This window comes from Rhinoraja longicauda, chromosome 15, assembly GCF_053455715.1.
Source record: "Rhinoraja longicauda isolate Sanriku21f chromosome 15, sRhiLon1.1, whole genome shotgun sequence".
Taxonomy (NCBI): Eukaryota; Metazoa; Chordata; class Chondrichthyes; order Rajiformes; family Arhynchobatidae; genus Rhinoraja; species Rhinoraja longicauda.
In genome coordinates this window covers 17,355,271-17,367,636 of record NC_135967.1, presented here as the reverse complement: position 1 = coordinate 17,367,636, position 12,366 = coordinate 17,355,271, and positions in this window count along the sequence as shown.

Sequence of the window (12,366 nt, the reverse complement as noted above, 5' to 3'; positions counted from 1 at the left end):
ATCACAACAATTGCAAGTCAACAAAAAGAGATTAATTTCCTTATGTTGACAAAATCAATACCAAAAGGATAAAAAATAATTTCATGATCCCGATTAGTTTTGCCACAAAGATGTATTATTTTCTTATAATTACTTTTTTCGACAATAAAAACAAAATCTTGCACATACTTCATAGGGAATTGCAATAGTTTTGCTAGTTAAGGCAATTTAAGGGAATATAGCAAAATCCAAACTGATTTTATCAGTACATTAAGAAAAAGATATAGAAAGGGAATAGGACACCTCAGGAAACAAAGCAGTCATCTCTGTGTGGAGCTGCAGGAGGTAAGCAAAGCTCTCAATGAGTATTTCACCTCTGTTTGAACTATGGAGAAAGACATCAAAACCAAGGAACTTGGGGCAGTCAAAGGAAGTTCCTCGAGGACAGCCAGTATTACAATCAAGAAGGTGCTGAACAACCCAGAACATATGAAGGTAGACAAATCTCTCAGGCCTGATCAGACACATTTCAGGATACTGTGGGAAGCTAGAGAAGAAATAGCAGATGCCCTGGCTGAGATATACATACAGGTGAGCTGCTGGAATACTGGACAGTGGCTAATGTCATGCTTCTATAAGGACTGCAAGGAAAAGTCTGGAAACTGGGTGGCACAGCAGGAGAGCTGCTGCCTCACAGTGCAGAGACCAGAGTTCGATCCAGACTCTGGTTGCTGCCTGTGTGGTGTTTGAACGTTCTCTCCATGACTGCATAGGCTTTCCCCAGGTGCTCCGGTTTCCTCCCACATTTCAAAGACCTGCAGGTTTGTAGGTTATCGGCTTCTGTAAATTGCCCTCTAGTGTAGAATGCGAAAGTGGGATAACATAGAACTAGGGTACGGGGATCAATGGTTGGCGGGAACTTGGTGGGCCGAAGGCCCTGTTTCCATGCTGCATCTCTAAACAAACCTAAACTAAAGATCAGTGTGCTGAACACCTGTGGTACGCAAGTTGGGGTAGGCAGGAACAAGGGACAAGAACGGGCCCAGCAGCCGACGACAACAAAGACCCGGCGGCCATGTGCAGGGATAGCTCGAAGACCCGGAGAAGAGGTGGGAGCTGGTGGCAGTGACGGGCGTGAGGTGGGCCAGTAGGAGAGGGACCAGGGTATTATCTCCAGCACCTTCAAGGTCGGCTACAGGTGGCACCCCCTGGCACACAGAGGCAGTCGGCAGAGAAGAGGGACTTTGGGTCTGGCTTACCTCGATCAGGGGTGCTCCAGGACTTCTAACAGACTGGACTTTGCACCATTTGTTTTTTTCTGATTTGCTTCCTTTTTTTCCCCAAAAACAGCGTACAAATTGTGGTGACTTTGGATTTGTGGTTGTGCAAAAGAATTTCACTGTGCTCTGTATACGTGGCAATAAAGAACCATAGAACCAATACTGCAGAGTATTTGGAGGGATAAGTTATTTATGCATTTGGTGAGGCTGCATTTGGAGCAGTGTGTTCAGTTTTGGTCCCCCTACTATAGCAAGGATATTGTTAAGCTGGAAAGAGTGCAGAGAAGATTTACGAGAATGTTGTCAGGAATTAGTCCTGAGCTATAGGGAGAGGCTGTGCAGGCTAGGACTTGTAGCGCAAGTGGACAAGGATTGATCCTGTAGAGGTTATAGCATCATGAGGGAAATAGATAGGATGACTTCACAGAGTCTTTCTCCCAGAATAGGGAATCAAGAACCGGAAGATAGGTTTAAGACGAGAGGGGAAAGATTTCATTGAAAACTGTGGAGCAACTTTTTTTTCCCCACACGGAGGGTGGTGCATATATGGAATGAGCTGCCAGAGGTTTAGTTGAGAGAGGTACTATAGCAACATTTAAAAGTCAAACAAGCTGTGTCAATGGGTCCGTTTCTATGCTGTACAACTCTGACTCAACCCAAAGAAGATTCAGGCCAGGCTAATTCCTTGGCTGAAAAACTGTCCTGTCAAAAGAGGCTAAACAGATTGGGTTTGTACTTACAGATTAGAGGAAAGAGCAATCACCTTAATGAAACATGTAAAATCCTAAAGGAGCATGATAGTTCAGACATTAAGATGCTTTCCCACAGGGCAAAGAACCTCCAATAGGGGGACATAGTTTCAGGATAAGAGACTCGTCATTTTTAAAACCAGTTTCAGGGATATTTTTTTCAGAAGATAGTGAATCTCTACAATTCTTTCGCCAAGAGATTTGTGGAAGCTGGATCATTAGAAATATTTCTGAAGCGACAGGGTAAACAGACAAAATTTATGATTCCCATCAATAGCAATAAGATGTGTAAAAAAGGAAAGAAGTCCTGCAAGCAAATTTGAAGAAGATAAGAAAAAGATTAAGAAGCAGAGCCTCAAAGGTAGCAGTATCTAGATTATTCCGTGTACCCTGAGCCACTGAATACAGAAATAAGAGGGCAGCACAGACAAATGTACAGCTGGAGAAAAGTGCAGGAGGGACAGCTTTACATTTCTGAAGATTGAACTTGCACAGGGCTGGGTCAGACCATCATTGGGCCAGATAGACAGAAAAAATGCTGGAGTAAATCAGCAGGACAGGCAGCATCTCTGGAGAGCAGGAATGGGTGACGTTTTGGGTCGAAACCCTTCTTTGTGTTGGGCCTCACTCGGATGGAATGAAACTCAGCAGGGAGAGGTTGGATATATACTGCCTGGACGGAAATCAAATTAGCAGAGCCAAGAAGAAAGTCTTCCTGGGAAGTTTATCTAGTCCAGTTAAATTAACTTGGGGGTTGGGCATGGGAATAAGGCAATGAAAAGGAGAAAATGGCTGCAAAAATAATTGAGGGATATGCAGCAGAGTGCACCAGAAAACAAAATCAAATTTTCAGTCAGGACCAAAGGAAGATGGAGGGCAAAGTTTATGATAGGCGTATTGTGTTTGGCTGCAATGCTGTCGAGCTGCAAAATGCCTTTTACCACAAGGAATTAGGATGTCATGGCAATAACAGAGATCTGGCTAAACTAAAAAGGGGCAGAATGGGTTCCAATTTTGACTGTAGACAAGGTGTTCAGCAAAGATAAGAAAGGGGAAAAAAGCAGAGGGAGCAGTAATTTTAATAAAGGACAGTACTGCAATGTTGAAGGGCGAGTATGTCCTGGGACAATAAAGGACTTAATCTATCTGCTCAAATTTTAAGTAACTTCCCAAATGCAATCACATTCTTGGGAATATTCTATGAGTCTTTAACTAATGGATAGGATAATGAGGAGCAAGTCTGTGGGAAACTGTAGATATGCAAAACAATAGAGTGGTAAATACAGCCTTTCAAAGGTTGGAATATAATTTGTTTATCAAGATTAAAGACCAAAAAGCTAAAGGGGCTTGAGCAGCCTGAATGGAATGTAACAAGAAACCAAGAGTAGTCATAAAAGGTAAAGTACTGGAGGAACTCAAAGCATTTGTGGAGGGAATGAATAAATATTTTGGGTCAAGATGTTTCTTCAGACTGAATAAAAGTAAAAGTGAATGAAAAGTCATTGTTTTGTAAATTGGAGGGAATAGTCATTGGAGTCCATCTGAGGTTGGTACTAGAAACATTTGTTTTTCTTAATTTCAAATAGATGGTTTGAATTTGGGTGTATAGGACACCATTTCCAAATGTGAAGAGACAATTTAAACCCTGGAGAGCACTATCTTTAAAACAGATCAACCTAGAGTTACGAGTGCACGTAAAGAGGCAGAGGATGTTGAGAAAGCGGTTATAAATTGATACAGGACCCTGAGCCTCTGTTTAGGAGTATAATGTACAAGAGCAAGGATGTCACGATTAAACACAATACAACTAATTGGCAGGGTTCTGGATTCCCCTGCTCTGGATAAAAAACTATGCGTTCTCCTTTTCTATTCCCCGTCGTGATTTTATATAAAATCACTTATTATCTCCTTTACTCCAAGGATTAAAACCCTAGCCAATTCTATGTCCAGTTAGTTAGCTCTCCCTGGACCCCATGCAATCTAACCTTGCAGAGCAGCCTACCATGCAGAAGCTTAAAGGCCTTGCTGAAGTCCACATAGACAACATCAATGGCCTTACCCTCAACCTTCTTGGTTACTTCTTCAAAACACTAAAATATGTAAGACATGATCTCCCGTGTACAAAACCATGCTGATTGTCAGCTAGTTAGCTTTCCCCTTGCCTCACACTTACTTCATCACCAACCCCTTCACCTCCACACCATCATCAGCGGTCACTCGAAGCGAATATGACTGTCCTCTCCATAGGGTCGGACGCCTGTGCATGACTTTGTTTAACGTAGGGAGACTGGTGCACAGACAGCCACCACACAGTCCATGACAGATCTGGGTCAGGATCCAGAGGCATGGAGTCCAAGACGACCGGGGACCCTTTTCTGCTGCAGCCTTCATCCGCCTTCCCAGCAGTTGTGACGCTCCACTAAAGTCAGACATCATCCTCCGCCTGTTCTACCGTTGAGGTCTTGGTTGGATTGCTCTTTGTCAGGGACCTCCCCCTCGAGCTTACTGCCAAAGGTGACCCTACCAGGAGCATAGCTCCAGACGGCATCACTCTCAGGAACTCAGGACCACACAAGCTTCTCCACCACAACAAGGTGACAATCCACAGAGACCTCCACACACCTTACCAGACTCACCCACTCCCAAGAGCAGGAGCAACCTAAATAGCTGTGAACCTAATAACATCAATCATTGTTCAACATCTCTTTCCTTCCCTTTTGACATAAAGCTCCAGAAAGTTACCATCATTGAAGAGGCACAGCAGAACTAGGAGTGCATGCGTTATATTGATTATTTTGTTGTATTTTAAATGACCACTCCACTAAATTGGGAAGCTGCAGATCTGACTGCATTTGCTGAAACATCTCCCAAAGCCTCAAGAGTATGTCCGATATGGAAGGGAAATCATGGTAAAGCTTTGCACTATTAAGAATTTCATTGACTGCGTGCCTCAGTGCTAATACTGCCAACAACCCTTTGTTATTAGGAGTCAGAGAAAAAAAAATGAATATAGTACAACTCAGGAATACTAGTTGGCCCTTTGGCCCATCTCTGCCAAAAATTATGCCAAATTAAACAAGTCCTTTCTGCCCGCACATGATCTATATCCCTCAATCCCCTGCAATATTCACGTGTCCCTTAAATGTCACTAATGTCAACGGATTCAAAGCATCATCCAAGCTCTTGTGAAAATCTTACACCTCACACCTTTAAACTGTCCTCCTTTCAACTTAAATCTATGCTCTCTTGTAATTAACATTTCCATACTGGTAACAAAAACTCTGACTTTCTATCCTATTTATGGATCTTGCAATTTTATGAATTTTTATCGACTCATCTCAGACTGCCACAATCCATGTAATGAAAGAGAGGAAGGTAAAAGAGGTGGAAGAGTTGATCAATGAATCAGGGAGAATGTTACACTGGCACTCGAAGTGATGTGTTCATCCACTAAGGTGATATGCGTATAAAATAAATAGGTGCAATCACTAATGGCAGCTAGCAGGAGGTAAAGCAACAGATACAGACAGATTATGGAAAGAAGCAAAAGCCACAATCACAAATTAGACATGCCCTTTGTGAAATATAAAGCAAGCGTGAAAGAACTTATATGGGCAATTAGAATGGCAAAAAGGGGCCACAAAACGTCATTGGCATTTTGGATTAAAGAAAATTCCAAGGCTTGTTGTATGTAAATTAAAAACAAGAGGGTAACTGGGGAGAAGGTAGCATCATTCTGGATAAGAAGAGAATTTATACTTGGAGTCAGGTGACATAGATGAGATATTAAATGAGTATTGTGTATTGTATTCACCACAGAGAAGGACATAGAGAACAGCAAGGCCAGCAGCGGGAATATTAATATTCTGGGAAATTTGAGATCAAGGAGGAGATGGTATTGGGGCATGTGACGAACAATGAGGGATAAATCCCCAGGGCCTAATGGGATCTATCCCAGGTTATTGAGAGAAACAAAAGTAGAGATTAATGTTGGCTAATACAGAGAGTATTGTGATCCATAACCCTCTATTCCCTGCATATCTACATGCCTATCCAAAAGCCTGTTAAACACCACTATTGTATTTGGCTCCCCCACCACCCCTGGCAAAGCATTCCAGGCCCTCACCATCCTCTATGTAAAAAAAAATTTCCCCCTCTCAACTTTTACCTATGCCCTCTAGTGTTGGACTTTCCATCCTGCGAGAAAGGTTCTGACTGTCTGCCTTATCAATGCCTCTCATAATTTTATATACTTCTATATTAAGTCTCCCCTCAGTCTCTGATGTTCCAGAAAATAAACAATCCAAATCTTTCCAACCTCTCCCTACAGCTGAATTCCTCTAATCCAGGCAGTATACTGGTAAACCTCCTCTGCACCCTCCCAAAGCTTCCACATCTTTCCTGTAATGGGGCAACCAGAACTAACCATAGTCCTATGGAGCTACAACAAGACTTCCTGGCTCTTATATTCAATACCCCTAGCAACAAAGGCAAGCATACCCTACATGTTATTTAACACCCTATCTACTTGTGCTGCCACCTTTAGTGAGCTATGAACTTAGACTCCAAGATCCCTCTGCATATCAATACTGTTAAGGATCTTGCCATTAACTTCATACTCCCTCCTTACATTTAACCTCCCAAAGAGCAACACCTCATTTGTTTGGGTTAAATTCCATCCGTCTTTTTTTCTGTGCATTTCTGCAGCTGCACTGTATCCCACTTCTGACAGCCTTCACTGTCTGCAACTCCTCCAGCTGGAGGAAACATGGAAACTTACTCACCAACCCATCTGCATTTATGTCTAGGAAAAAAAACTGCAGATGATGGACTAAATCGAAGGTAGACACAAAATGCTGGAGTAACTCAATGGGTCAGGCAGCATTTGGGAGAGAAGGAATGGGTGACGTTTCGGGTCGAGACCCTTCTTCAAACAGATGTCAGGGAAGGGGCGGGACAAAGATAGAATGTAGTAGGAGACAGGAAGACTAGTGGGAGAACAGGGAAGGGGGAGGGGAACGAGAGGGACAGAGGAACTATCTGAAGTTAGTGAAGTCAATGTTCATACCGCTGAGGTCCTGGGCCTCCTCCATTGTCAGAGTGAGACCCAGCGCAAATTGGAGGAACAGCATCTCATATTTCGCTTGGCCAGTTTACACCCCAGCGGTATGAACATTGAATTCTAAGTATTCAATCAAGTAGTGAGACATAATCTGCCACGTACAAAATTGTACTGGCTATCCCCAATTAGCCCATTCTCTTCCAAATAGGAGTAAATCCTGTCTCGAAGAATGTACTCCAATAAATTTCCTACAAATGACATGAGGCTCACCAGCCCACTAGATTCTCTCTACTTCCTTTCTTAAACAAATTAACAAGATTGGTCACTCTCTAGTCCTCTGGGACCTAACCTGTGGTTAGAAAAGAAACAAAGATCCTCATCAAGACACCAGCAATTTCCTCCCCTGCCTCCCGCAATAACCTAGGATTGATCCCATCAGGCCCTGGAGACTTATCGATTTTAATGTTCTTCAAGAGCCTCAGCACCACTCCTTTTTGATCTCAAACTGTCTTAACATATTTATATTCTCAATGGTGATCTTGCTATGCTCCATGGTGAATACAGATGCAAAGGACTCATTTAGTACCTCACTCTCTTCCTCCAACTCCACACATAACTCCCTCCTTTATCTTGGAGTGGTCCTACCTTCTCCCTGATCACCCTCTTATTATTTGTGAATGTAGAAAAAGCTTTAGGATTTTCCTTCATCCGACTCACCGATGACATTTCATGGCCCCTTTTGGCCCTTCTAATTGCCCGCTTGTGTTCTTTCCTATTTGTTTTATATTCATCACAGAATCAGAATCAGAATAACCTTTATTGTCATCCAAAAAAACAAGTCTTTTGGACGAAATTCCATTACCCACAGTCCAACAGTAAGAGCAATAAAATAAGAAATAACACACACAATCACAAACCAACACAAAACAAAACAAAAAAGAAACAGCCATCACAGTGAGTCTCCTCCAGTCACCTCCTCACTGTGATGGAAGGCCAGAATGTCTTTTCTCTTCCCCTGCCGTCTTCTCCCGCGGTCAGGCTGTTGAAGTTGCCACGTCGGGGCAGTCAGAGCTCCCAACATTGAAGCCCCCGCCGGGCAGAGAAAATCCCGCGGCCTGTTTCAGGCCGCGCCGGATGGTGAAAGGTCCGCAGCGGGCCAACCCAAGCCCCGCGATTTGGGGCGGGTGAAGATGCTGCCACTGCCAGATCTCCCGATGTCAGCCCCCACCCAGGGGCCTGCGAGCTTCCGATATCCACGCGGCCTGCAGCCCGCGGCCGATCCCTCCGGAGCCTCTGAAGGCGAGTTGCAGCCGCACTCACAGTGCCACCACAGCCTCCGAAGGCAGCCAGCTCCGCAGATGGTAATTCCGGTCCGCGGGCTCTGCGAACCAGAGCCCAGGTGGTCCCAGCTGGAGGCCGCCAGCTCCAGGTGCTTGGCCGATGGTAGGCCGCAGCAGGAACGGAAACACGACCCAGAAAAAAAGGTCGGGTCCCCGTTCGGAAGAGACAACTTTACAGTCCCCCCCCCCCCACACATAGTACACAACCACAAAAAACACTACGTCACATCTAAACACTACAATTAAGACAAAAAACAACAAAAAATACAAAAGACAAACGGACTGCAGGTGAGCCACAGCCGCTGCGCAGCGCCGCCAATTCCTGTGCCTTCTTAAACCTGACATATGGTTCTTTTCTCTTCTTGACTAAGTCTACAAGCTCCTTGATCATCCACAGTTTCCTTACCTTGCTGCCCTTATCCCTCCTCCTTATTTGAACATGCTAATCTTATACTTTGATCAACATGCCTTTACACAACTCCCATGTGTCATCTGTGGACTTGTCCAATAACAACAGATCCTAACCAATCCTCCTTAGCTCCTACCTAATGATATTGTAATTTGCACTACACCAAATAAGTACCTTCCCCCAACATCCAGATCCGTCCCTATTCAAAACAATCTTAAAACTTATGGAGTTGTGATCACTACCCCAAATTCTTCTTCCACCACAACACCAGTCATCTGGTCATGCTTGCTTCCCAATTGAAGGTCCAGTATGGTCCCTACTTGAGTCACACTATCTATATACCGCTTCAGGAAACCTTCTCGGATGCACGTAACAAATTTTGCCCTGTCTAATCCTCTTGCCTCAAGCAAGTCCCAGTCAATAAAGGGGGATTAAAGTCATTGCCACAACAAGGTTTTTGCATCCGTCCATAATCCGTCTACATGTTTGATCCTCTATCTTCCGCTGACTATTGGGTGGCCTATAAAATATTCCCATTAGTTTAATTGCTCCTCTCATTTTTAAGCTCAACCCATAATGCCTTAGTAGATGTTGTATGTCCTCTCTGTGTACTGCCGTTACATTCTCTCTGATTAGCAAAGCAACTCCTCCACCTCATTTACCCCCTTTTCTATCTCATCTGAAACGTCAAAACCCGGGCACATTGAGCTGCCAGTTGCATCCCTCACAAACAAGTTTCGTTATTTGCAACAACATCAGAACTCCAAATGCTGATCCAGGCTCTATGTTCGTTGGCTTTACCCACAATACTCCTTGCATTGAAGTAAACGCACTTCTGCCTTTAATTATATGAGGTCTGGTTCGCTAGTTTCTGTGTATCCTCACTGTGGCAGAGGAGAAGGCTGAGGATCGACAAGTTGGTGTAGGAACGGAGAGGCGATTTGAAATGACATGCAACTGAAATCACAAGATTCCTCTTGCGGACGGAGTGTTGGTACTCAGCAAAATGGTTTTCTAGTCCACACTTGGCTGATGTAGAAAAGACCCCATTGAGAACACCAAATGTAGTGGACAAGGTTGGGTGAGGTGCACATGAATTTCGACCTCACTGGAAGATGACCTGCCAAATGCTTGCAGCATTTTCTATTCACATTCGATATTGTTATCTTAAGGATCTTCTAGATATATAGAGACGCTACAAAAAATAATCATTCTGAAAATTGACTGAAGAATACAGGAAATAAGAGGTTAAAAGTGTTTAAAGAACAGATGGGAATTGAGAAAAAGTTGTAGAACAACCTCAAAAACGTCAATACACTGAAGTATTTTATGTATTGCATTAAAAGGAGACTGTTAAAAGCATTGTGGCACTTCTGAAATGATGGCATTGTCAGTTTCCACATTACGATTTAAAAATAGTGGCAGCTCTTAATAAGCACTTCGCATCAATCTTTAGTGTAGAGGATTATGCTCGTCCTGAAGTGGTGAGAACAAGCTGTGATATTGTAATGGATAAAAGTAAAATTTTACTTAAACTAATTATGCTAAAAGACGACAAAGCACCAGACAAAGAATTTGTAAAATCCTGAGGGAGTTCAGCAAGGCAATTGCCAAGGAACGGGCAATAATAGTTTAGGGCTCCCTGAAGTGTGAATTTACGCCAAAGATCGGGGGGATTACTAAATTACTAACCATTTTCAAAAAAGCAAGTAGAACTTTACAAGCTAGTTAATTTAACATCTGACGAAGAGAATATGTTAAGATATTGAATTAAATGTGAAATTACTGTGTAATTAGAATAAATAAAATAATTACAATTATAGACAATAGACAATCGGTGCAGGAGTAGGCCATTCAGCCCTTCGAGCCATTCACTGTGATCATGGCTGATCATCCACAATCAATACCCCATTCCAGCCTTCTCCCCATATCCCTTGACTCTGCTATATTTAAGAGCTCTAGCTAACTCTCTCTTGAAAGCATCCAGAGAATTGCAGGTTCCATCATCTTTAGAAATAGATCCTGAAATCTAAAGCACCCCCTCCTACATCATCCCATTAGGTACACATCTGACCAATCATATTTGTATATTCACTGGCACCAATACTAAAAAAATCCTGATTATGAAATCCATTAGTGCCTTTAATACTCTGTTAAGGAACTATGTGAAGAAGAATATTCTTTATCACCATGCACTGATGTGCACAAACATAAATAAATATTGCCAACTGGGGTAGCACAGCAGCACAGCTGGTAGAGCTACTGCTTCACAGCACCAGAGAGTCGGGTTTGATCCTGACCTTGGATGCTGCCCGTGTGGAGTTTGCACATTCCCCCTGTAATCTCGTGGGTTTCTTCCTGGTGCTCCAGTTTCCTCCCACATTCCAAGGGTGCACAGGTTTGTAGGTTAATTGGCCTCTGTAAATTGCCTGAGTTTGCAGAGAGTGGATAAGAAAGTGGGATAACGTGGAGCTAATGTGAACGGTTGATGAATAGTTGGCGTGGACTCGATGGACCAAAGCGTCTGTTTCCTTGCTGTAAACTACACTGTATATTGTTCCTCTTTTCTTGGATCTCTATGCCAAACTGCATATTTTGTTCCTTTTTTCTTGAATGTGGAATTACTCCATATGAATTGAACAATTTTATTAAGATCAAAATACTCTGAAGTGAAATAAAGACATTTATAACTGAAAAGTCAGTGTGAAGAAAACCTCACTTCTCACCCACACATCAGCAATGGTGCAAGTAGACCTGACACACAGACAGTAATAACAAATGAGACATCTCCTTTCCTCATCTGCAGTTGACTAAGATTACCACCAAGGAAAAGGACATGGAGGATAGAGTGATCAGTATGGAACAGACTAATATGCCAGGCCAGTTTGAATCAAGAGGGGGATAGCGTTGGGTCTCTTGAAAACCATTAAGATGGATAAACCCAGCAGGTACAAGATGTTGTTGAGGCCGCACATGGAGTATCGTGCTGAGTTTCAGTCACTCTATGATAGGAAAGATGCCATTGGACTGCAAAGGATGGAGAGAAGATTTATGAGGATGTTAACAGAAGTCAAGGGCCTCGGCTACAGGAAGAGATTGAGCCTCCTATCACTATCACTACATCTGACTTCACCCTTCCCTGCCACTCACTTACACTCCACCCGACACTTAGCATCCACACGGCCACTCCCAAGATGGCTGCTCCACTTGTATCTAACTTCCTTTTATATACCGTCTAGGAGTATTCACTATAGAATGCCAACTGCTTTCAGCTTCTCCAAATGAAATTCATCTCAGCTCATGAACTGATGTAACTAGTAATTGAATTTTGAATCCTGGAAAAAAGACTCTAACCATCTACCCTGCCTATGGCACTCATAATTTTATGTACCTGCTAATCACCCAGCCTCTAATTCTCCAGAGAAAACAATCCAAGCTTGTCTAAACTCCCCCTGTAGGAAATACTCTTCAATCCAAATAACATCCTGGTTAACCTCTTCCACACACTCTCTCCAACCCCTTCGCTTCCTTTCTGCACTTAATACTT